The sequence below is a fragment of the Dendrobates tinctorius genome, unplaced genomic scaffold (genome assembly GCF_039654945.1).
Source record: "Dendrobates tinctorius isolate UK_male_01 unplaced genomic scaffold, ASM3965494v1 ptg000093l, whole genome shotgun sequence".
In the NCBI taxonomy this organism is placed as follows: Eukaryota; Metazoa; Chordata; class Amphibia; order Anura; family Dendrobatidae; genus Dendrobates; species Dendrobates tinctorius.
Genome location: NW_027361761.1, coordinates 24922829 through 24950706, shown reverse-complemented (window position 1 = coordinate 24950706; position 27878 = coordinate 24922829). Strand labels below are relative to the sequence as shown.

General features: G+C 44.3%; 1 protein-coding gene across 3 annotated transcripts in view; it reads right to left on the bottom strand.

The window, feature by feature from the left end:
* Window positions 1-21104, bottom strand: part of OPN5 (opsin 5) — a 102312-nt gene extending 81208 nt beyond the window's left edge. The window contains exons 1-2 of one of the 3 annotated variants that reach the window (XM_073586587.1): window positions 20915-21103; window positions 19043-19090 (exon numbers count right to left, since the gene is read on the bottom strand). The gene's annotated coding sequence lies outside the window, so the exon portion shown is untranslated. Of the gene's footprint in view, window positions 1-19042; window positions 19091-20914 lie in introns of all 3 variants that reach the window. The other 2 variants (XM_073586589.1, XM_073586586.1) reach the window with 2 other exon arrangements.
* Window positions 21105-27878: the final 6774 nt, after the last annotated feature.

Genomic DNA, 27878 nt, shown 5'->3' with positions numbered 1-27878 from the left:
CTATAAACAGATCTTCACCCTCATTTGCATTTCAATTTAAATGCTGATTTCTCAGTAACAGACTGGTCATGTAAAGGTATAACTAGGCTAGTTTTTGAATGCTACTTTCACATATAAATAGTTTGGGGTATGAAATTCTTCTGACCAATTCCATTTAAGTGGAACCAGTTCCATACCCCGAAAGCTACAATTTTAAAAACGCTTACATTGTAAATAATTAGAACTTTTATTACTCCAGATGCATCGTACAGTGAATGATAGAGGGCACAAACTAATTATGACAAAGTAAATACTGCAATTAACTACTCTCCAGCCAGACTCGCTGCCAGGAGCAAAGCAGTCGCCTAGACATGTTTATAGGCTTCTGAATAGATACTGTAGAGGAGACACACATCACAACGCTCTTTGCAGATGATTCCAGAAGACAGACTGCAGCAACCTCTGGAAATGGGAAGATCCGTAAATGTGAAGCGACATTGTCACAAGGTTATACCACTAGAGCCATGCCAGAAATCTTACAGAGCTTTAAGGTCACAGAGGATAAAATCACAAGACGTAAAAGCTGAACAAATTACAACATGCAACAAAGGTTGTATTGTTCTAACAGGATAATGCAGAAAGCATATAAAGTGAACAGAATTCAATAGTGCAAGAGAAAAGTGAACAATGAATGGGACCACTCAATTCCATGTAATTCTAGGACATAGTGTAATACATACAGATTTTGCTGTTTTGGATACTTAGAACTCTAAGAAATGGCCAGTATATACGGTTGTTTTGGTTACTTGCATTAATGTTATACTAATTATTTATAAGCCACAGATGGAAAAACTAATGTTTCAGTGTCACAGGTGGAAAAAGTAAATGTTGAGAATATGGTCTACCATAATTACATTAATAGTTTACTGTCAGTGCCCTTAATGTCACAGATGGAACACATAGGATAAATACTTCACCGCTCACAGAAAATAATTTTGACTATTTAATTTTGTCACAGATTAAGAAAACTATGAAAATAATAGAAAAAGCTACTGACCAGAAAAAGCAGGGATCACCAAAATAATATAAATTTTATTAAGGACACATGAACAATACCAAGTAAAAACATTTAAAAGTCATACAAGTGACAATGCCAAAAAAGCACACAGACAGCTCATAATAGAGCCAACAAAACGCCCCCCCCCCCGGTGAGCAAAATAACTGGCTTTATGGTTACAGAAATATAGACAATGTGGGTGATGACCAACACATTAATTATATGGTCAAATAGATAACCAGTAAAGGTAGCTAGATCCAAATAGCTATAAGATAATACAAATATCTGGAAAACCTGATATATTACAACTTTGCCCACTGAGCTGAATGGGTCACAGATAAAAAATAGACATATTGAAAGAGCATTCGTAGAAGAAATACAGAACCTCAATAAACACGGTTGCATAGGTGCATTTAAATGTACCAAAAGACTACCAAAAAATTGGTTAAAATACTCAAAATATAAGACACAAATATCAATCCCTATTATTGCACAGATTAAGAAAACTATAAAAAAAAATTAAAATCACTATGGGCCCTTCAGGACATACATATCATATGTATCTTAAAATGCTGATTGACATGGTATTGGAAATCTCCAATTTATTTTTAAGCTACAGGTATCTTATGTAGCTATTATGTGAGTCCATTACAAATGAGAGAATCTATTTGATGTAAATATCAAATATTTTTTTAATATTATGAAATTCACAGGTCCTGACAAATTCAAATGATTTGCAATTTGAGTCACATGATTTGCCAAATACAGTTGTGGTCAAAAGTTTGCATACCCCAGAAGAATTTTTGCTTTCTTGGCCCTTTTTTCAGAGAATACAAATGATAACACCAAAACTTTTTCTCCAGTCATGGTTAGTGGTTGGGTGAAGCCATTTATTGCCAAACTGCTGTGTTTTCTCTTTTAAAATCATAATGACAACCCAAAACATCCAAATCACCCTGATAAAAAGTTCACATACCCTGGTGATTTTGGCCTGATAACATGCACAGAAGTTGACACAAATGGGTTTGAATGGCTACTAAAGGTAACATCCTCACCTGTGACCAGTTTGCTTGTAATCAGTGTGCGTGCATAAAAGCTGAGTGAGTTTCTGGGATCCAGACAGACTCTTGCATCTCTCATCCAGCCACTGATGTTTCTGGATTGTGAGTAATGGGGAGAGCAAAAGAATTGTCAATGGATCTATGGGAAAAGGTAGTTGAACTGTGTAAAACAGCAAAGGGATACAAAAAGATATCCAAGGAATTGATAATGCCAGTCAGCAGTGCTCAAACTGTGATTAACAAATGGAAAATCAGGGGCTCTGTAAACACAAAACTACGATCAGGAAGACCAACAAAAATGTCGTCAAGAACTGCCCAACTGAAGGAAATTGGGATGCAAAGAAAAACGCACAAAAACATCAGCTGAAATACTGGACTATCTGAAAACTAGTGGTGTGGCTGTTTCAAGATGCACAATAAGGAGGCACTTGGAGAAAAATGGTCTGCATGGTCGAGTCGCCAGAAGAAAGTCATTACTGCACAAATGTCACAAAGTATCTTGCCTACGATACTCAAAATAGCACAGAGACAAGCCTCAAAACTTGTGGAACGCTGATGCTTTGGGGATGTGTGAGCTACAAAGGCACAGGAAACTTGGTCAGAGTTGAAGGAAAGATGAATACAGCACGTTGTCAGCAAATACTGGAGGTAAATTTGTAATCATCAGCCCGGAAGCTGCGCATTGCATGTATCTGGATGTTCCAACATTACAACGATCCAAAACACAAGGCCAAGTCGACCTGTCATTGGCTACAGCAGAACAAAGTGAAGGTTCTTGAGTGGTCATCTCAGTCTCCTGACCTCAATATCATTGAGCCACTCTGGGGAGATCTCAAGCGCGCAGTTCATGATAGACAGCCCAGGAATTTACAGGAACTGGAGGCTTTTTGCCAAGAAGAGTGGGCAGCTTTACCATCTGAGAAAACAAAGAACCTCATTCACAACTACCACAAAAGACTTCAAGCTGTCATTGATGTTAGATGGGGCAATACACAGGATTAAGAAATGGGGTATGTAAACTTTTGATTAGGGTCATTTGGATGTTTTGGGTTGTCATTATGATTTAAAAAGAGAAAACACAGGAGTTTGATCATAAATGGCTTCACCCAACCACTAACCATGAGTGGAGAAAAAGTTTTGGTGTTATCATTCATATTCTCTGAAAAAAGGCCAAGAAAGCAAAAGTTCTGCATGGGTATGTAAACTTTTGAGCACAACTGTAAATGTTGCAGCTATTTTACACATTGCAGAAGATTACATTAACTACAGAAAGCTGACATAATCTCAGAAATAGCTGCTCAGGCTTTCCCACAATGCTTTACTACTAGCACATAGAATCATAGAATCATAGAATCATAGAATCGTAGAGTTGGAAGGGACCTCCTGGGCCATCTGGTCCAACCCCCTGCTCAAAGCAGGATTCGCTAAATCATCCCAGTCAGATGTCTGTCCAGCCTCTGTTTGAAGACTTCCATTGAAGAACTCACCACTTCTCGTGGCAGCCTGTTCCACTCATTGATCACTCTAACTGTCAAAAAGTTTTTTCTAATATCTAATCTGTGTCTCTTCCCATTCAGTTTCATCCCATTGCTTCTAGTCTTTCCTTGTGCAAATGAGAATAAAGTTGATCCTTCTACAATGTGACAGCCCTTTAGATATTTGTAGACAGCTATTAAGTCTCCTCTCAGTCTTCTCTTTTGCAAACTAAACATTCCCAAATCCTGCAACCTTTCCTCATAAGACAGGGTTTGCAGACCGGTCACCATTCTGGTCGCTCTTTTCTGAACTTGCTCCAGTTTGTTGATGTCTTTTTTAAAATGTGGTGCCCAAAACTGGACACAATATTCCAGATGAGGTCTGACCAAAGAGGAGTAGAGGGAAATAATGACTTCACGTGATCTAGACTGTATGCTTCTGTTAATACATCCTAGAATTGCATTTGCCTTTTTTGCTGCTGCATCACACTGTTGACTCATATTCAATCTGTGATCTATTAGTATACCCAAGTCTTTTTCACATGTGCTGTCACTTAGCCCTATTCCTCCCATTCTATATATGCTTTTTTCATTTTTATTGCCCAGATGTAGTACTTTGCATTTCTCCCTGTTAAAAACCATTCTGTTAGTTGCTGCCCACTTCTCCAGTTTATTTAAATCTTTTTGAATCCTCTCTCTCATAGTAGAGCATATCCAATCAGAAGGGACTATGAGATGGTATATAAAAGCCAAAGCAAGGAATGAAGCAGCCATTTTAAGGAGTTACAGGATAGAGGATGTCAGAGCTCACAGCTCAGAAATAGAGATAGAAAGAGAAAGTCATAAAACAAATACTTCAAAAGTAATATGTTGTACAACTGTAAGACAGAAGAAGATGAGTAAAACACACCTCACAACTTTAATAGAATGTGTGCTGCTGAACTTTTTTACCACATTTTAAGGGCATGCCCTAGTTACATCTATTAGCCATTTATTTCTAGATTGGAAGTGTCATGCTGTGACTGTACATAAATAGGAAGAGAGGCCCTGCAGTGTCCCTAGGGCTGGGACTCTATCTATCCCTGCTCCCAAAGGTAACTCTAAAGGTGAGGAGTTTTGGGCCACGAGCCTTACTGTTCTCCTGTTATACACTAAGCTGTCCGCTTACCCTCACCAGGAGGCCATGGACATAAATGCTAGTGTATAAACACATAAGAAAACCAGGGATAACAAAAAGCAACCAACATACAAAACACTCACCAAAGGTAGAGGGGTATATAGGGAAGGGTAGGAAAGTATGAACCAAAAGATAATAGGACAATGAGGAAAGCATACACCCAAAAACAGCACGCAACAATTTCCAGCACCAGCAATGATTTCCAACTCAGCACAGCGACTCCATGAAGCTAGGAAATAAAGCTTTCACTGGTGAGGAAGAGAAGGTATGGCTTGATTACATAAAGAGAGGAAATGACCAGGTCAGGAACAGCTGTGAGATGGAGCTGCAAGTTTCTCACCAGCTTATAAAGGGTCATTAACATCTTCAGCACCAAAGAAAACAAAATTCATTTAATATGAAACACAAATTCACAGGCCAAATGAAAGATTTACGATTCACAATATGTTGTAATTTTCTAGCCCCAGATCTCCCAGGAGAACGTGACCCACTCGTGACAGGAAAGAGTCGATATCAGACAGGTCACGGTGGCAGTGAGTGACATTCAGCAGACCACCAATGACAATGAGACACAGACATAACTACAGGACTGTCTTGCAACATCTGGGATGGATGGGACCTATAGATTTATTTTTCTGTTCATTCATTCATAGTAGTAACAGCCATAACCGTTCCATTTTTCCGTAAGTTTCACTATGTGAAGACTTTGTTTTTTGGGAGAGAATTTTTTTTTTTCACAATTTAGTTAAATTTCATATCTGTACATACCACACCAATATAATGCCCTGATGCAGGTACTAGGTTTTTAGATGTGTACCTATCAAGTATTTCATTTTATGTCAGTTTTAGGAAAGTGGTTGAATTCTTTTAAAAATATTGAACAAAATTGATTGAAAAAACATAAATATATGTTTACATCTGTCTTTGCACACCTCCACTGGCACAAACAGTTCAGGCGGTAGTTCTAACAAATGCAAGTCACAATTTTCCTCCTTTGCACATCATTTATTTTAGTCACAGCAGGATGATGTTACTTCCGACAACGACTTGGGATGAGCAAAACCCGAACAGGAAAGTTTGGTGTCCGTACCAGACATTTTACTGTATGTCAGGTTCCCTGTTTGGGTTTGCCAGTCTGATAAAGCTTGCTGAAAGACTTCAGCGTAGCCAATCAATATGCTCTTAGACTATGGGCACTTCCAAAGTCATCAAAGCCACTTCAAATATTGGCATGGCTGTGATTGGCCGACGCACCTCGTGACCCAGCCTCTATAAAGGCTGGATCACGAGTGCCGTTGCCATTTTGCTTTTATTAGTGTAGAGATAGGACTCAGCTGGAGTGACGGACAGATTCTGACTGCGCATTCTGCATAAAAACACAGTGTGTACTATGCAACCCATGTATGTGGTAGTATTGTGCTGGAACTGCGCTAAAGCCACTGTGTGTACTTTGCACCCCCTGCCTGTGTGAGTACTGTTCCTATAAAATGCTGTGTGTTATGATTGAGTCACCGTAGGAGGAAGACACAAAAATAAAAGCTACGTCCAGAAAACCAGAGAAGTTGGCAACTATCAGATTGCAGACCCCTGAACCTATCAACACAACTAGCAGTAGCCGTGGGGGGTTCCTACGATGCCCTAGACCCCTCGATCACAGCCGGAGCGCTAAATAGCCTAAGGACAGAAAAGGAAATCTAAACTGCCCCAGAGCAGACCCCAAAGTAAAAGGCAGCCCCCAACATATAATGACGGTGAAGCAAGATGAAAAAACACTCACACAGATAGAAAGATAGGCTGAGCAAACAATGGGGCCCAAGCTAGCTAAACAGAACAGGAAAGGAAGGTTGCTGTCTGAAATCTGCCAAAACCCTATCAAAGACATAAGCCAACAAGCTGATATGAAAAAGACCCTGAAGCAGCTAGGCTTCAAAAACTAAATCAGCACTCAGGTATTTTCAGAAGACAGAGTTAAAGGAATTCAGCACACCCCAGCAGGGAATGGCAGAAATCCAGAAAACCAAAGCAAAACAAAGTATAAGCACAAATGCAAAAAGCCGAGCAGAAAACTTAGCTTTAGAGGAGCAGGAATTCAGACTGGTCTCCAAGGATCCCACAGAGAAATCACCCGCAGGACAGAAGGGCGTCGGCAGCCTTATATCCAGTCAGTAACTCCACTCAGCCAGTCATCATCATCAGACTCAGGTGTTTGATAATCAGGCTCACTACCTTTCTTTACCAGAAGAGGGAGTTCCTCGGGCCTCAGTAGTGAAGGGGAAAATGAACTCACAACAGTACCTCCCCCTTGAGGAGGGGTCACCGAACCCTCAACCACGCCACCAGGGCGATCAGGGTGAGCCCGATGAAAGGCACGCACCAATCTTTTGGCATGAATATCAGAGGCAGAGACCCAGGAATTATCCTCCTGACCATAACCCTTCCACTTAACCAAATACTGGAGTCTCCGTCTAGCCAGTCGGGAATCCAGTACTTTCTCTACCTCATATTCCATGTTACCTTCAACCAATACAGGGTCTGGAGGTGCCACCCCCAGAACAACAGGTTCAACAAACCTCTTCAACAAAGATTTATGGAACACATTATGGATTTTAAATGTGACAGGAAGAGCCAAACGAAAAGAGACCAGATTAATAATCTCCAAAATCTTGTAAGGTCCAATAAATCTAGGCTTAAACTTAGGAGAAGCCACCTTCATAGCAATATTTTTTGATGATAACCACACCATATCACCAACCTTAAACTGGGGACCAATGGTCCTATGTCGGTTGGAAAACCGCTGGGCCTTTTCCTGGGAGAGAGATAACTTATCCACCACTTGGTCCCAGATCTGGTGCATTCTCTCCACCACAGTGTCAACACCTGGGCAGGCAGAGGGCTCTACCTGCCCTGAAGAAAATCGAGAATGAAACCCAAAGTTACAAAAAAATGTGACATCAAAGTGGCAGAACTAGCTCTATTATTTAAAGCAAATTCGGCCAAGGGCAAAAATGAAACCCGATCATCCTGATCAGCAGAAATAAAACATCTCAAATATGACTCCAAGGTCTGGTTTGTTCTCTCTGTCTGCCCATTGGTCTGAGGGTGAAAAGCAGAGGAGAAGGACAACTGAATTCCCAGCTTGGAACAGAAAGTTCTCCAAAATCTAGACACAAACTGCACTCCTCTGTCAGATACAATGTTCTCAGGAATCCCGTGCAAGCGAACCACCTGTTGTAAAAACAGGGGCACCAACTCAGAGGAAGACGGCAACTTAGTGAGTGGTACAAGATGAACCATCTTAGAGAACCTATCACAAATCACCCAAATAACAGTCATCCTTTGAGAGACAGGCATATCAGAGATGAAATCCATTGAAATATGGGTCCATGGCCTCTTGGGGACAGGCAAAGGCATCAACAACCCACTAGAGCGAGAACACGATTTAGACCGGGAGCACGTCCCACAGGACTGCACAAAATTCCTGACATCATGAGACAAGGAGGGCCACCAAAAAGACCGACTCACCAGATCTCTATTACCAAAAATACCTGGATGACCAGCCAAAGCAGAGCAATGAACTTCAGACATCACTCTCTTCTTCCACTGGTCAGGAACATACTACTTTCCACTGGGACAACGCTCAGGTTTGTCCTCCTGGAACTCTTCCAGAGCACGTCTCAAATCGGGCGAGATGGCAGAAAGAACTACCCCTTCGCCTAAGATGGTAGCAGGCTTGGTCACCACAGGAGAATCAGCAAAGAAGCTCCTAGAGAGGGCGTCTGCCTTGACATTCTTAGTTCCAGGAAGAAAAGAAACCACAAAATCAAAACGTGTAAAAAACAAGGCCCACCTAGCCTGTCTAGGGTTCAAGCGCTTAGCCGACTCTAGGTAAATCAAATTCTTGTGGTCAGTGAGGACCACGACTTGATGCTTAGCTCCCTCCAACCAATGTCTCCACTCCTCAAATGCCCATTTCATGGCCAACAGTTCCCGATTCCCCACATCATAGTTACGTTCAGATGGAGAGAACTTTCGGGAAAAGAAAGCACAGGGATTCATTTTAGATGTTACAGGATCCTTTTGGGAAAAAACAGCTCCTGCACCAATCTCAGAAGCATCCACCTCTACCTGGAACGGAAGTGAGACATCAGGTTGCCGCAAAACCGGGGCGGAGGTGAATCTTCGCTTCAGCTCCTGAAAGGAAGAAACAGCCTCCGGAGACCAATTTAACACATCAGCACCCTTCTTAGTCAAATCAGTCAATGGCTTGGCAATACTAGAAAATTTTGCTATAAATTTCCGATAAAAATTAGCAAATCCCAAAAACTTCTGGAGGGCCTTCAAAGAAGTGGGCTGAACCCAATCGTAAATGGCCTGTACCTTGGCCGGGTCCATTTCAATAGTTGACGGGGACAAAATAAATCCCAAAAAAGAAATCCTCTGTACTCCAAAAAGGCATTTAGATCCTTTGACAAACAGGGAATTCTCCCTCAAGATCCGGAACACAGTCCGAATATGTTCCACATGAGAATCCCAATCCTTGGAGAAGATCAAAATATCATCCAGATAGATAATCAAAAATTTATCGACAAAATCTCGGAAAATATCGTTCATGAAGCACTGGAAGACAGAAGGGGCATTAGTGAGCCCAAAAGGCATCACCAGGTACTCAAAATGTCCCTCCGGAGTATTAAACGCCGTCTTCCATTCATCCCCATGCTTAATGCGAATAAGATTATACGCCCCCCTGAGGTCAAGCTTGGTAAACCAGCAAGCACCTTTAACTCTGGAGAATAGATCAGAAATCAGGGGTAACGGATACTGATATTTAACAGTAATTTTGTTGAGGGCACGATAATCAATACAAGGTCTTAATGATCCATCCTTTTTGGCTACAAAAAAAAAACAGCACCTAAGGGTGACGAGGATGGTCTAATATGACCCTTCTCCAACGCCTCCTTAATATAGGATCGCATAGCCTCGTGCTCGGGTACAGATAAATTGAAGAGCCGACCCTTGGGAAATTTACACCCCGGGCTCAGTTCAATTGCACAGTCATAACTCCTATGACGAGGCAGAGACGCAGACTCATTCTCACTAAATACATCATAAAAGTCCGCCAAATAATCAGGAACATCATGCGACTGAGGAGAGGTGGAAAACACCAGAGCCTCACTAAAGGCACACCGACAACCCCAACTCACCACAGACACAGATTTGAAAATCCAAAACTGGATTATGAATTTGTAACCAGGGAAACCCCAGAACAATAGTATCATGCAGATTATGCAACACCAAAAATCTGCAATTTTCTTGATGGTCTGGGGCGACCCGCATTACCACCTGGGTCCAAAACTGAGGTTTATTTTTAGCCAAAGGAGTAGCATCAATCCCCCTCAAAGGGATAGGCGTCTGCAGAGGTGTCATCGGAAATCCACAACGTTTAGCAAAATCCAAGTCCATTAGGTTTAGGGCTGCTCCCGAATCCACAAAAGCCTTGGCAGAAAATGTGGACAGGGAGCAGATCAGAGTAATAGCCAGAAGAAACTTAGGTTGAACACCACCAACAGAAAACGTGTGTGCAAAGTGTTTCTCTCATTTAGGACAGACAGAAATAATATGCGAGGCATCTCCACAGAAAAAACACAACTTATTACGCCTTCTGAACTCCTGACGCTGCTCTCTGGAAAAAACTCTATCACATTGCATAGGTTCAGACATTTGTTCAACAGGTGGCAACACCTCTCGTGCAGCTTTGCGTTCGCGCAAACGCCGATCAACCTGAATGGCTAATGACATAGAATCGTCAAGACCAGAGGGAACAGGAAATCCCACCATAGTATCTTTTACGGCTTCTGACAACCCCTTCCGAAAGAGAGCAGCCAAGGCATTATCATTCCAGGTAGTAAGTACTACCCACTTTCGGAAGTTTTGACAGTACAATTCTGCAGAATCACGACCCTGGTTCAATGCCAGCAGGGTCTTTTCAGCCTGATCAAAGGCATTAGGTTCGTCATACAACAACCCCAAGGCCTGAAAAAATGCGTTCACATTAGTCAGAATAGGATCATCTGGTTTCAAAGAAAACGCCCAATCCTGGGGATCGCCACGCAGCAAAGAGATGACAATTTTAACCTGCTGCGCGGAGCTCCCTGACGAGTTAGGCTTCAAGGCAAAAAATAATTTACAATTATTTTTGAAATTCAAAAATTTAGACCGATCCCCAAAAAATACATCAGGTGTAGGAATCTTTGGTTCAGCTGCATGTGAATGAGCAAGGTAGGCGGAAATTCCCCGCACTTCCGCAGCGAGCTGCTCCACACGATCAGACAATTGCTTTATCTCCATTGAGAGAAAAAAAAAATTCCCCCTACGGCCTCAGAGATATAGAGGAAAAAATATACACACTTTTTTTTTTTTTATACAATTCTTTCCTGCTATTGAGTACCCTAGGATCTGCGGTATGGCGGGTGATTCTGTTATGATTCAGTCACCGTAGGAGGCAGACACAAAAATAGAAGCTACGTCCAGAAAACCAGAGAAGTTGGCAACTATCAGATTGCAGACCCCTGAACCTATCAACACAACTAGCAGTAGCCGTGGGGGGTTCCTACGATGCCCTAGACCCCTCGATCACAGCCGGAGCGCTAAATAGCCTAAAGACAGAAAAGGAAATCTAAACTGCCCCAGAGCAGACACCAAAGTAAAAGGCAGCCCCCAACATATAATGACGGTGAAGCAAGATGAAAAAACACTCACACAGATAGAAAGATAGGCTGAGCAAACGATGGGGCCCAAGCTAGCTAAACAGAACAGGAAAGGAAGGTTGCTGTCTGCAATCTGCCAAAACCCTATCAAAGACATAAGCCAACAAGCTGATATGAAAAAGACCCTGAAGCAGCTAGGCTTCAAAAACTAAATCAGCACTCAGGTATTTTCAGAAGACAGAGCTAAAGGAATTCAGCACACCCCAGCAGGGAATGGCAGAAATCCAGAAAAACAAAGCAAATCAAAGTCTAAGCACAAATGCAAAAAGCCAAACAGAAAACTTAGCTTTAGAGGAGCAGGAATTCAGACTGGTCTCCAAGGATCCCACAGAGAAATCACCTGCAGGGCAGAAGGGCGTCGGCAGCCTTATATCCAGTCAGTAACTCCACTCAGCAAGTCATCATCATCAGACTCAGGTGTTTGATAATCAGGCTCACTACCTTTCTTTACCAGAAGAGGGAGTTCCTCGGGCCTCAGTAGTGAAGGGGAAAATTAACTCACAACAGCTGTGTGTACTCTGTGCCCCCCGCCTGTGGGGGTACTGTTCATTTAAGCCACTGTGTATTCTCTGCACCACCACCTGTGGGAGTACTTCCTTTAAGCCACAGTGTATACTCTGCACCCCTCGCCTGTGGGAGTATTCTTCTTTTAAGCCGTTCTGTGTTTTCTAGTAGTCTGAGAAATAATTAGAATTAGCCTTCTCATTGCCATTAGTAGGCTAAAAAAAAATAATTTTTCAGGACTGCTGTGTGATTTTTAGTAGTCTGGGAAATAAATAATTGGCATCAGCAGTCTAGCTGCCAATTCAAGGCCAAATAAATAATTTTTAAAGGACTGCTGTTGTTTTACAGTAGTTTAGCAAATAAATAAATCACATTAGCCGTCTCGTTGCCCTTTTCTAGGCTCCTCCTGCTAATGATCAACAAGGCCTCCTGCCTCACCATCTCACTCTACCCCTCCACCAGACCTATCCATCAATGTCAACGGCTGCTCTCTTTCCCCAGTCCCGCATGCCTGATGCCTTGGGGTGATCCTCGACTCTGCGCTCTCTTTCAAACCACATATCCAAGCCCTAGCCTCCTCCTGCCGCCTCAAACTCAAAAATATTTCCCGGATCCGCTCATTCCTCAACCACGAAACAACAAAAACACTAGTGCACTCTCTTATCTCCCGCTTCGACTACTGCAACCTCCTAATCTCTGGCCTCCCCTCTAGCACTCTAGCACCGCTCCAGTCCATCCTACACTCTGCTGCCCAACTAATCCACCTGTTTCCCCGCTATTCCTCAGCCTCCCCCCTATGCCAGGCCCTTCACTGGCTTCCTATTGCCCAGAGGATCCAATTCAAAACCCTAACCATGACATACAAAGCCATCCACAACCTGTCTCCTCCATACATCTGTGACATGGTCTCTAGGTACCTACCCGCACGCAACCTTCGATCGTCCCAAGATCTCCTTCTCTACTCCCCCCTTTTCTCTTCTTCCCACAACCGCATACAAGACTTCTCCCGTGCTTCCCCCATACTCTGGAACTCCCTACCGCAACATATCAGACTCTCACCATCAACGGAAACCTTCAAGAATAACCTGAAGACCCACCTGTTGCGACAAGCCTACAGCCTGCAATGATCCTCGGTCTACTGAACCACCGCACGACCTGCTCTACCCTCTCCTACTGTAACCTCACCCATCCCTGTAGATTGTGGGCCCTCGCGGGCAGGGTCCCCTCTCCTTATGTACTTGTGTGTCCCTTGTCTCACACTTGTTTATTACTCTTGTATATATTACACTTGTCTATATTTCCCCTTTTCACATGTAAAGCGCCATGGAATAAATGGCGCTATATAAATGCATAATAATAATAATAATAATAATAAAATGTGACAGCATCACCACCACAACCACCAGTGTCACCGATCATCTCCACACAATACCATCAAAGTGTTCAGCTTTCCATCTCCCAAATACTCTAGAGAAAGAGAATAAATATAACCCACTAACCATCCATGAGCCATGGTCCTGAATGACAGCATCTCCAAATTACTTAGCCTTCGTTTTTGCAAGCTAAACATTCCCAGATGCTTTCACTGTTCCTCGTAGGACAAGCTTTGCAGTCCGCTCACCATCCTGGTAGCTCTTCTCTGAACTTGCTCCACTTTTTCAATGCCTTTTTTAAAAATGTGGTGCTCAGAACAGGCACAGTATTCCAAATCAGGCCTGACCGAGGAGGAGTACAGGGGGTAGTTACTTCATGTGATCTAGGCTCTATGCTTCTCGTAATACATCCTAGAACTGTGTTTGCCTTTTTTTGCTGCTGCCTCACACTGATGAATCATGTGCAGTCTGTGATCAATTAGAATACCCAATTTTTTTCACACTTGCTGTTGCTTAGCTCTATTCCTCCCAAACTGTAGATGTAATTTTCGCTTTTGTTGCCCAGATGTAGAATCTTGCATTTCTTCCTGTTAATACCATTCTATTAGTCGCTGCCCATTGTTCAAGCTCATATAGATCCTTCTGAATCCTTTCTATTGTCTTCTTTAGTGTAAGTTATCCTTCCTAGCTTTGAATCATCTGCAAATTTGATTAGTTTACCTTCAGTTCCCTTATCTAGATCAAAAACATATGTGACATGCACAAGTGTGAACAAGTCGGTCAGACAATGCTCACACCACCCAATGGCTGAAACACAACAAGAAAACACAAAATGACAAGTTTGCAAAAAAATACTCTGCAGTAAAAAACATGATAGTAATCAGCAAGTGCTGTATAAAAAATACAGGGTATTTAGTCGATACGTTTTTTGCAAAAAGTTCGGCCTTCTCAACATCATTTTTGACCACTTCACCTTTTTCATTATGTAAAAATCCTAGAGCATCTTTGACTTTTTCTTTTGACATACCTCCCAAATCCTTTTTTATTGTTTTTGGTCTCCTTTGCAAGCCTCACTTCATTACTGGCTTTAGCTCTTCTAACGCTTGTCCTGCATTCCCTGCAAATAGCATTATATTCTTCTTTAGATATGCCCCCTTTTTACATTTAATATACATTTCTTTTTTTCTGTTTTAACAAGTGTTTTACTTCTGTGTTCATCTACCCTTTTTCTTTAAATGCTTCCAATTCTTCCTACTTTTCGGGCTTGTTATTGATAGTGCAGTGAGACTTTCATTTAGCAAAATTTTCCGATATAGAAGAAACGTTTTAAAGGATGGTGAGTGCCTTTTTTCCTCTATTTTTTTCTGCTATACTGTTCATGATAATTTATATGGGCCCGTGTTCCTCGAATGTCTGGTTCCCTGCTTATCCCATGCATTAAAGGGAGTATCTGTGGATGGTGCCAGCACACATCTTTGCTGAGGTATGAAATGGCTGTGGGTTACCATTTAATTACTATCAATCTATGGTCAGGTCAATTTGAAATGCCTGATACTGTGTTTATTGTAAAGAGCATTAAGGGGTTGCATACAGTCCTAGAAGACCTCAGAGTGTTCCTTTTAGATTTTCAGAGCAATTGGAAGCTTTGAATTATTGCAATTTGTGGTCAATCAATTTACTGCAAATTGATTTTTTGAAAAAAAATAATTGAACTTGGTAAATTTGAGTTTTAAAAGACTCGATTACCTGTAGTGTTTAGTCTACTCTAAATAATATGAAAACAAGTTAATGATTAATCACCTGATTCACTGATTAATCAATCGGTATATCGATTGGCCACCATGGTAGAATGACCCGAAGAGTAGGGTATAATAGTACCAGGAATCTGGCGAATAACATGTGACATAGCTTTCCTCTAATTTTATGGGTATGAAAAAACTCGTTAGCACTCCTGATTTGTAGGCGATTAAGTAGGGTCCCAAACTGTAACTATATAGTAGTAAAACTTGGCACTCAGAGTAGGATAATGATTTGAAATAAATGGAACAACAGTCCAATATTAGCACATCACAAATGTTTTGGTCATCAAGACCTTCATCAGTGTCCAGACTGCTTCAAGAATAAGAAGAAAAAAGAAGGACTCAGTGTTTTGTTGCAAGTGTCATCCGTAAATTACAGTTACTGCATAGGGCGATAATCCACCAATTTGCCACGAAGAGCCCTCTGCTGCCCCCATTTGTCAGAATATACACACCATTCATTGATGACTGATGGATGAGGCCACAGCTGCTTTTGCTACTAGGCAAGTTATCAAACACTTTACAGTGAACGTATAGTAAACACACATCCAATTCCAACCCACAGGTATATATACTTGGTATGGTCACCGCTAAGCTCCGCAATAACACAAGAAAAAACAGTTGTCACCACCAATCTTTTATACAGGCCAATTAGACAACCATTACTGGTAACGTATAGCCTCACAAGGCTTCAGGGGTGTGATTTATAGAGGAAGAGGAACAAAGATATTATATTTTATATATTTACAGTAATCTGAAAAGTAGGCAGTGTTTATAAAAATATACAAAAGATATTACAAAACACGACAAAACAAGTATGCATAATCACATAAAAAATGGATATACAAAAGAAAATGACTAGACCTGTGGTCACAGGATGGGCCAAATATTCAAAGAGGGGAGCTCTCCGACTCTAAATGGTAGAATCCTACAGTGAGCTGTATTTTCCACTACTGAAAAATTGCATTAATTCAGAATCTAGTTTTTTTAGTTAATAATTATGCCCACACACCTCCCCTTGATCAGATAGGGTTTGGTCTATAGGATGCGGCTCAGGTCCCAAAAATTAGGAGATCCCCAAGCTTAAGGAGATGTGTCCCTCTGGAAGTCCCAGGTGGGAGATATTAATTCCATATTTCCCATCATGATTTTAGCTAGGAGACCTGGAATAGCCAACTTTTTCCATCTGGCCAATACTAATTTGGGGCTGGTCGGCAGGCCACACCGCTATGCAAGTATATGCGCTGCGTTCATCCACGAACGCTGAAAATATGTCTCCCATAACTATAGGACCTAAGCCTGTGACAAAAAAACAACATTCATATCTGGTATCTGGTGCACCAGTTTATGATATAATTGCCCTGTGTTGCTTTTCAAGAAAGGAAGAGTTATCCACAGAGGAGAAAAAAGTCTCATCTTCCAGCTTCTCTTACAGACTTTATGTCTGCTGTACATCAGATAACCTACTTCATACCTGTCAACTGAGGGGGGTTATAGAACAAAAAGGGGTCAGAGCTCTTTTTAACATTTACAATTTGTAATGAAGTTATGCTTCTATGCTCAATTTGAGGGTGACAAGTCCTCTCTGAAGAGATGGTTTAGAGATTAGTCTTATTTTGCCATTTCATTTATGACAAATACCATGCAAATTATCTCTTCACCAGAAGGAAGGAAACAGCCTGATTTACAAGATGGCCACCAGTAAAGTAACTGAAATAAGGTCAAAATTGTGCAGTTTTTGCTCTTATGTTATTCCAACTGCTCTCCTGAGTATTACAGTTTATCGTTATTTTGAAATTCACCAAAGGGCATGGCTCACTCTTTTCCTTTTGAGTGGTTTTTCTTCTGCTTTGAACTATTACCCTAAGTTGCAAAAAAAACACCCAAAAGAAATCCTGTGAGGCATACCCTTTGGTGAAAACCATAAAAATGTGTACTAAATAAAAAGGCCCATATCTCTGGAACCATATGGTGGATTAAAAAAAAAAAAAAATCTGGAATACTCGGGGGAGCAACAAGCTTAAAAAAAGTGCAAAAACGGGTCCCCCAATCAGCTGTTCTAGGTGTCAGCCGCCACCAGACAGAATTTCTTGATTGTGAAGCTGGCATCTGGTATTGGCCGCGGCAGGGTACTGCACATCCGCCTGTTATTGATTTAACTAGGAGTCGTATGTGTACTACCAGAAGATGGAGAAGTTCCGCAATTGAGCAGTTTCGGTAGGCAGCCGCCGACACCAAGAACAACTGATTGGCATGGTGCCGAGTGTTGGACAACGACTGATGAGAAATCGATGACTTATCCTAAGGATGGGTCATCAATGAAAAAGTAGTGGACAACCTCTTTAAAGCTTGTAGGCTCCAATACAAAATCTCCAACAGGAATTTTAACCATCAAGAGATTTTAAGAGGTATCAGTATTCTTATTTCTTATATGGACCAAACGGATCCTGCAGCTACTATTGTTATGGTCCTGATGGCTACCTTTAGGCAACACATGAGGGATAGTTTCTTCCTCCTTGAGCAGAACTAATTTGCATACATTTTCCCGGGGAACCTTGCCTATAAAATGAGGATCTCTACAAGAAGAACCAGTACCGGAACAGGAAAACTCTCTCGTAAATCTCAATCATCATCCCAAACCAGATGTCCATACAGGAGTTAGATGTCCGGCTTTAGCTTATGCCCTTACTGTTCTGTCCTCACTAACTGAAGCAAAATTCATGTAGCTATACAGGCAGCTAAACCGCTATACCGGGGTCCAATGAGACTGTGGATGAATCTGTGCTTTTATTGAACGTGATACTATATTGATGCGTGGTGAAACAGCGATGCTATCACAAGGGGAGAAGAGAAATGAGATGCTTCCTGAATGCAGGCTGAAGGAAAACGGAGAACTGGAGGGAAATGGAGGCTGAACTAACCATAAGCCTTTGCGAAAGGCTACCAGGATGCATTGCAAAACTTACCAGAGGGAAAATAAGCAAAGTGAAAGTAAACTACAAAATAGACTGCAGTTATGACTCTGGTCACTAGATGGAGCCAAAAGCACTGAAAACAGTAACAAGCAGATAATCAGGATTATAAATTAAATGTTGGAGACAGAACATCTATGTTTACGTTTCAGGGGTTGGAAACAAAATTAAAGGGTGTCGCAGAAGGTTACAAAAGTTGCCCCATCTGGAAATGCTGACAACAAAATAGAATAGAATAGGTACCAAATGGTCACACCAAGTCTTCCAGTGTCTTTTACTGAGGTCCACCATTCTGGCTAAGAAAGAATTCTAGAACGACTAGCAAAAGTTGTCATTTTGTATGGTTTTTTACTTCCTGTGATTGTCGTCCGCTGTGGAGAACTGTAGGTAGGCATAAAACCTATTATGTGTAGTGAAATCCCTTCTATCTGGCATTCAGTAAAACAGAAAATGTTACCATCCGACACTTGTGTTTATCCAAAAAATACAAAATGCGGTAATATGCTATGGAGTATTATCAGATTTCCTGGATTAAATGAATTTCGTTGCATACAAACAAACATAGAGAAAACAAATTAGCACATTCCAAACAGTTACGGTATACAGTTTATTTCATGGTTACAAACAACTTCTTCTTTTTCTAAGGGTTTTGTATCCTTACAAATAAGTAGGCTTTTCTATGATCGATGAGACGGATTATTAAGTGGAAAGAACCAAGGGGACGAAGAACCGATCCACATTTCCTCTTTGTCTTCTCCAGACCGGAATACGAAGTTTATTTCTAAAGATGTCCCCTTTAAATAGTCATTGTATACTGTCAATTACTTTATTCATCCTAAATTATACTTTTAACCAAAAAAAATCTCTTCAAAGTGACATACACTTAGCGTCTCCATTCTGTTCACTGGATGTTGTCAAGTGTAATCCATCTTAAAAAAAAAAATGATACATACACAGGAGTATTTAGCCAAGAATTCTTTAAAAAGACCATTTCTTTATTGAATAAATATAAACAAACAATGATAAAAACGGCCTATCAAAAGAGAGTCAGACATAAGCTAAAACCATACATCTGCCCACACATTCAAAGTTAATGGTACAGATAGTAGTCTCCATAAAGGATATTGGTCAGAATCACTGATGGTCACTGATTGATTGGTCATGATCACTCAAAGGAAGGGGAACGCGAAACGCGCGTCGAGGTACTCTGCGGCTACGATATAGGTTCTATTTGTTTCCCCTCTTACATTACCATTTAGCCTTGCATATATTATTTTTACAGGGTTGTGCTCCCCTTTTTTTTTTTCTTGATTCATGGTAGAGCCTTTAATTTCGGTCTATTAGGTCCTCATAATCCAACTTTAGCTGCAGAGACACCTCTTTGTCTAACTGCACATACACTCCCTGACAGAAGTTATGTCGCTTATCCATGTTATGTAAATAAAAGCTTATAACCTGATGTTAAATTCATCCATTGATTGTATAAATTATTCTTTTGAGAGCTGAAACCCTCCGAAATGTGGTTTAGGTTAAGAAAATAAATTGGCATCAATGCAGAAATATTGATCATTCAATGGACACAGAATGGTCAGATTTTGGCAAGACAAAACTTTTGTCGCCCACAGAAAGTAATGTGATATTCAAACAAATAATTAACTTAAAATACAAATATATGTTGCATAACATTGGTGAATGAAGTTGTGGTGCTATTAGAGTCATATTTAATATTTTGTGTGACTTCCATGAGCTTGAAGGACTGCATCTTACCACCCTGATTATCCTTTTCCCTTCTGCCTCCCCAAAACCTATCACACCCAATACCAGCTTCCTCACCCAATATCACACAATATAGACCCATAAATCAGCCACGCAGAACATTGTGATGGGACTTCAGGATTTCATTGTCTGTGCCCTGGATCAGTACAGGGGGCTTCACATCAGGTTAAAGGGAAGCTCCACTTAAAATGGCATCTATAACTGCCTACATAGCAACTCCTGAAGGTTTGTCTAAACAAGGGGTTAATCACAGCCGAAAACACGAAAGTAAAAAATACACAATGAAGAGATGACACAAAAACACGAGAGTCTCCCATCTAATGAAACTCATCATAGCATAAAACAAGATCACAGGTAAATATCTTCATGACATCTTCTAGCTTTGGAAAACTCCTCTCCTCCAGCTGCAATCTCCTTTACAGAAAAAATAAAAACTTTACCCACCCTCCCCTGGTCCAGCGCTGAATGTCAGCCTCTGCCCCTGCTGTTACTGTCTGCAGCGCTGACATGATGTGACAGCGCTGCAGCCGATCACTGAGCTCTGCCTGAGGGCTCACTGATTAGCTGCAGCGCTGTCCATGTGACATCAGCATTCCAGTTAATAACAGACACTGGGAGCAGCGGTGGAGACTGCACTGGTCCTCGGGAGGGGGAGCTTTTCTAAAAAATAAACCTTAACCTGGAGGACAGGAAAACAGAGAAGCACAAGGAGCCATAGAACAGAAGATTACTTTCTATTTCAGAACTTTCTCTCATATTTATCATCCATCTCATCTCTCTTCATCTGTCCCATATCTATGTCACATCATCTATTACCTATCTGTCTGTCTATCATCTATTCTCTCTCCCTCTCCCCTGTCTGTTATAATGGCCGCTGACCACCGCACGACACATCGTCCATCTGTGAAGCCCCCGTCCTGTCTCCTCATGCTGACAGCCTCATTATCCAGGTCAGTAATGATGGAAGCTGCGGTTACCTGTACACACTGGAGCGTTCACATGGTGCGGCCGCTGCTGTCAGGTCACCTCCTCACATTCTGGGGTACACGCTCCTCCTGCTGGATCCCGTGTTACATGACACTCCTCGGTCTCCGGTCCCGCAGCCGGTGCAGCCTCCTTATATATGAGCAGCACAGACAGGAGGAGACTCCGGGAGACGGCGCCGGGTCTGACGGGCAGAGGGCTGCTGCGCCTCCGGGAGGAGCTCCGACTACTGCAGGTCAGCCTGGAGGGGGAGGGGGTGTCAGTCCTCTGCCTGTATGAGCTGTAATAATGGGGGTCTTCACTGTATACGCGGATCAGAGGTGGCAGTCAGTGTATACAGGGATCAGAGGTGGCAGTCACTGTAAACGGGGATCAGAGGTGGCAGTCAGTGTATACGGGGATCAGAGGTGGCAGTCACTGTATACAGGGATCAGAGGTGGCAGTCAGTGTATACGGGGATCAGAGGTGGCAGTCACTGTATACAGGGATCAGAGGTGGCAGTCAGTGTATATGGGGATCAGAGGTGGCAGTCAGTGTATACGGGGATCAGAGGTGGCAGTCACTGTATACAGGGATCAGAGGTGACAGTCACTGTATACGGGGATCAGAGGTGGCAGTCACTGTATACAGGGATCAGAGGTGGCAGTCACTGTATACAGGGATCAGAGGTGGCAGTCACTATATACTGGGATCAGAGGTGGCAGTCACTGTATACGGGGATCAGAGGTGGCAGTCAGAGCATACGGGGATCAGAGGTGGCAGTCACTGTATACAGGGATCAGAGGTGGCAGTCACTGTATACGGGGATCAGAGGTGGCAGTCACTGTATACAGGGATCAGAGGTGGCAGTCACTGTATACAGGGATCAGAGGTGGCAGTCACTGTATACGGGGATCAGAGGTGGCAGTCACTGTATACGGGGATCAGAGGTGGCAGTCACTGTATACGGGGATCAGAGGTGGCAGTCAGAGCATACGGGGATCAGAGGTGGCAGTCACTGTATACAGGGATCAGAGGTGGCAGTCACTGTATACGGGGATCAGACGTGGCAGTCACTGTATACAGGGATCAGAGGTTGCAGTCACTGTATACTGGGATCAGAGGTGGCAGTCACTGTGTACTGGGATCAGAGGTGGCAGTCACTGTATACTGGGATCAGAGGTGGCAGTCACTGTATATGGGGATCAGAGGTGGCAGTCACTGTGTGCAGGGATCAGAGGTGGCAGTCACTGTGTACAGGGATCAGAGGTGGCAGTCACTGTGTACAGGGATCAGAGGTGGCAGTCACTGTATACAGGGATCAGAGGTGGCAGTCACTGTATACAGGGATCAGAGGTGGCAGTCAGTGTATACGGGGATCAGAGGTGGCAGTCACTGTGTACTAGGATCAGAGGTGGCAGTTACTGTATACAGGGATCAGAGGTGGCAGTCATTGTATACGGGGATCAGAGGTGGCAGTCACTGTATACAGGGATCAGAGGTGGCAGTCAGTGTGTACGGGGATCAGAGGTGGCAGTCACTGTATACGGGGATCAGAGGTGGCAGTCACTGTATACGGGGATCAGAGGTGGCAGTCACTGTATAGAGGGATCAGAGGTGGCAGTCACTGTATACGGGGATCAGAGGTGGCAGTCACTGTATACAGGGATCAGAGATGGCAGTCAGTGTATACGGGGATCAGAGGTGGCAGTCACTGTATACAGGGATCAGAGGTGGCAGTCAGAGTATACGGGGATCAGAGGTGGCAGTCACTGTATACAGGTATCAGAGGTGGCAGTCAGTGTATACGGGGATCAGAGGTGGCAGTCACTGTATACAGTGATCAGAGGTGGCAGTCACTGTATACGGGGATCAGAGGTGGCAGTCAGTGTATACGGGGATCAGAGGTGGCAGTCAGTGTATACGGGGATCAGAGGTGGCAGTCACTGTATACGGGGATCAGAGGTGGCAGTCACTGTATACAGGGATCAGAGGTGGCAGTCACTGTATACTGGGATCAGAGGTGGCAGTCACTGTGTACTGGGATCAGAGGTGACAGTCACTGTATACTGGGATCAGAGGTGGCAGTCACTGTGTACAGGGATCAGAGGTGGCAGTCACTGTGTACAGGAATCAGAGGTGGCAGTCACTGTATACAGGGATCAGAGGTGACAGTCACTGTATACGGGGATCAGAGGTGGCAGTCAGTGCATACGGGGATCAGAGGTGGCAGTCACTGTATACGGGGATCAGAGGTGGCAGTCACTGTATACGGGGATCAGACGTGGCAGTCACTGTATACAGGGATCAGAGGTGGCAGTCACTGTATACTGGGATCAGAGGTGGCAGTCACTGTGTACTGGGATCAGAGGTGGCAGTCACTGTATACTGGGATCAGAGGTGGCAGTCACTGTATATGGGGATCAGAGGTGGCAGTCACTTTGTGCAGGGATCAGAGGTGGCAGTCACTGTGTACAGGGATCAGAGATGGCAGTCACTGTGTACAGGGATCAGAGGTGGCAGTCACTGTATACAGGGATCAGAGGTGGCAGTCACTGTATACAGGGATCAGAGGTGGCAGTCAGTGTATACGGGGATCAGAGGTGGCAGTCACTGTATACAGGGATCAGAGGTGGCAGTCAGTGTATACGGGGATCAGAGGTGGCAGTCACTGTATACAGGGATCAGAGGTGGCAGTCAGTGTATACGGGGATCAGAGGTGGCAGACACTGTATACAGGGATCAGAGGTGACAGTCAGTGTATACGGGGATCAGAGGTGGCAGTCACTGTATACGGGGATAAGAGGTGGCAGTCAGTGTATACGGGGATCAGAGGTGGCAGTCAGTGTATACGGGGATCAGAGGTGGCAGTCACTGTATACAGGGATCAGAGGTGGCAGTCACTGTATACGGGGATCAGAGGTGGCAGTCAGTGTATACGGGGATCAGAGGTGGCAGTCACTGTATACGGGGATCAGAGGTGGCAGTCACTGTATACGGGGATCAGATGTGGCAGTCACTGTATACAGGGATCAGAGGTGGCAGTCACTGTATACTGGGATCAGAGGTGGCAGTCACTGTGTACTGGGATCAGAGGTGGCAGTCACTGTATACTGGGATCAGAGGTGGCAGTCACTGTATATGGGGATCAGAGGTGGCAGTCACTGTGTGCAGGGATCAGAGGTGGCAGTCACTGTGTACAGGGATCAGAGGTGGCAGTCACTGTTTACAGGGATCAGAGGTGGCAGTCACTGTATACAGGGATCAGAGGTGACAGTCACTGTATACAGGGATCAGAGGTGGCAGTCACTGTGTACTAGGATCAGAGGTGGCAGTCACTGTATACAGGGATCAGAGGTGGCAGTCACTGTATACAGGGATCAGAGGTGGCAGTCACTGAATACAGGGATCAGAGGTGGCAGTCACTGTATACAGGGATCAGAGGTGGCAGTCACTGTGTACTAGGATCAGAGGTGGCAGTCACTGTGTACAGGGATCAGAGGTGGCAGTCACTGTGTACAGGGATCAGAGGTGGCAGTCACTGTATACGGGGAGCAGAGGTGGCAGTCACAGTATACGGGGATCAGAGGTGGCAGTCACTGTGTACTGGGATCAGAGGTGGCAGTCACTGTATACTGGGATCAGAGGTGGCAGTCACTGTATACGGGGATCAGAGGTGGCAGTCACTGTATACAGGGATCAGAGGTGGCAGTCACTGTATACAGGGATCAGAGGTGGCAGTCACTGTATACGCGGATCAGAGGTGGCAGTCACTGTATACAGGGATCGGAGGTGGCAGTCACTGTATACAGGGATCAGAGGTGGCAGTCACTGTATACAGGGATCAGAGGTGGCAGTCACTGTATACGCGGATCAGAGGTGGCAGTCACTGTGTACTAGGATCAGAGGTGGCAGTCACTGTGTACAGGGATCAGAGGTGGCAGTCACTGTGTACAGGGATCAGAGGTGGCAGTCACTGTATACGGGGAGCAGAGGTGGCAGTCACAGTATACGGGGATCAGAGGTGGCAGTCACTGTGTACTGGGATCAGAGGTGGCAGTCACTGTATACTGGGATCAGAGGTGGCAGTCACTGTATACGGGGATCAGAGGTGGTAGTCACTGTATACAGGGATCAGAGGTGGCAGTCACTGTATACAGGGATCAGAGGTGGCAGTCACTGTATACGCGGATCAGAGGTGACAGTCACTGTATACGGGGATCAGAGGTGGCAGTCAGTGCATACGGGGATCAGAGGTGGCAGTCACTGTATACGGGGATCAGAGGTGGCAGTCACTGTATACGGGGATCAGACGTGGCAGTCACTTGTATACAGGGATCAGAGGTGGCAGTCACTGTATACTGGGATCAGAGGTGGCAGTCACTGTGTACTGGGATCAGAGGTGGCAGTCACTGTATACTGGGATCAGAGGTGGCAGTCACTGTATATGGGGATCAGAGGTGGCAGTCACTTTGTGCAGGGATCAGAGGTGGCAGTTACTGTGTACAGGGATCAGAGGTGGCAGTCACTGTGTACAGGGATCAGAGGTGGCAGTCACTGTATACAGGGATCAGAGGTGGCAGTCACTGTATACAGGGATCAGAGGTGGCAGTCAGTGTATACGGGGATCAGAGGTGGCAGTCACTGTATACAGGGATCAGAGGTGGCAGTCAGTGTATACGGGGATCAGAGGTGGCAGTCACTGTATACAGGGATCAGAGGTGGCAGTCAGTGTATACGGGGATCAGAGGTGGCAGACACTGTATACAGGGATCAGAGGTGACAGTCAGTGTATACGGGGATCAGAGGTGGCAGTCACTGTATACGGGGATAAGAGGTGGCAGTCAGTGTATACGGGGATCAGAGGTGGCAGTCAGTGTATACGGGGATCAGAGGTGGCAGTCACTGTATACAGGGATCAGAGGTGGCAGTCACTGTATACGGGGATCAGAGGTGGCAGTCAGTGTATACGGGGATCAGAGGTGGCAGTCACTGTATACGGGGATCAGAGGTGGCAGTCACTGTATACGGGGATCAGATGTGGCAGTCACTGTATACAGGGATCAGAGGTGGCAGTCACTGTATTCTGGGATCAGAGGTGGCAGTCACTGTGTACTGGGATCAGAGGTGGCAGTCACTGTATACTGGGATCAGAGGTGGCAGTCACTGTATATGGGGATCAGAGGTGGCAGTCACTATGTGCAGGGATCAGAGGTGGCAGTCACTGTGTACAGGGATCAGAGGTGGCAGTCACTGTTTACAGGGATCAGAGGTGGCAGTCACTGTATACAGGGATCAGAGGTGACAGTCACTGTATACAGGGATCAGAGGTGGCAGTCACTGTGTACTAGGATCAGAGGTGGCAGTCACTGTATACAGGGATCAGAGGTGGCAGTCACTGTATACAGGGATCAGAGGTGGCAGTCACTGAATACAGGGATCAGAGGTGGCAGTCACTGTATACAGGGATCAGAGGTGGCAGTCACTGTGTACTAGGATCAGAGGTGGCAGTCACTGTGTACAGGGATCAGAGGTGGCAGTCACTGTGTACAGGGATCAGAGGTGGCAGTCACTGTATACGGGGAGCAGAGGTGGCAGTCACAGTATACGGGGATCAGAGGTGGCAGTCACTGTGTACTGGGATCAGAGGTGGCAGTCACTGTATACTGGGATCAGAGATGGCAGTCACTGTATACGGGGATCAGAGGTGGCAGTCACTGTATACAGGGATCAGAGGTGGCAGTCACTGTATACAGGGATCAGAGGTGGCAGTCACTGTATACGCGGATCAGAGGTGGCAGTCACTGTATACAGGGATCGGAGGTGGCAGTCACTGTATACAGGGATCAGAGGTGGCAGTCACTGTATACAGGGATCAGAGGTGGCAGTCACTGTATACGCGGATCAGAGGTGGCAGTCACTCTATATAGGGATCAGAGGTGGCAGTCACTGTATACAGGGATCAGAGGTGGCAGTCACTGTATAGAGGGATCAGAGGTGGCAGTCAGTGTATACAGGGATCAGAGGTGGCAGTCACTGTATACAGGGATCAGAGGTGGCAGTCACTGTATAGAGGGATCAGAGGTGGCAGTCACTGTATAGAGGGATCAGAGGTGGCAGTCACTGTATATGGGGATCAGAGGTGGCATTCACTATATACTGGGATCAGAGGTGGCAGTCACTGTATACAGGTATCAGAGGTGGCAGTCAGTGTATACGGGGATCAGAGATGGCAGTCACTGTATACAGGGATCAGAGGTGGCAGTCAGTGTATATGGGGATCAGAGGTGGCAGTCACAGTATACAGGGATCAGAGATGGCAGTCAGTGTATACGGGGATCAGAGGTGGCAGTCACTGTATATAGGGATCAGAGGTGGCAGTCAGTGTATACGGGGATCAGAGGTGGCAGTCACTGTATAGAGGGATCAGAGGTGGCAGTCACTGTATAGAGGGATCAGAGGTGGCAGTCACTGTATATGGGGATCAGAGGTGGCAGTCACTATATACTGGGATCAGAGGTGGCAGTCACTGTATACAGGTATCAGAGGTGGCAGTCAGTGTATACGGGGATCAGAGATGGCAGTCACTGTATACAGGGATCAGAGGTGGCAGTCAGTGTATATGGGGATCAGAGGTGGCAGTCACTGTATACAGTGATCAGAGATGGCAGTCAGTGTATACGGGGATCAGAGGTGGCAGTCACTGTATACAGGGATCAGAGGTGGCAGTCAGTGTATAATGGGATCAGAGGTGGCAGTCACTGTATAGAGGGATCAGAGGTGGCAGTCATTGTATTCGGGGATCAGAGGTGGCAGTCACTGTATACGGGGATCAGAGGTAGCAGTCACTGTATACAGGGATCAGAGGTGGCAGTCAGTGTGTACGGGGATCAGAGGTGGCAGTCACTGTATACAGGGATCAGAGGTGGCAGTCACTGTATAGAGGGATAAGAGGTGGCAGTCACTGTATAGAGGGAT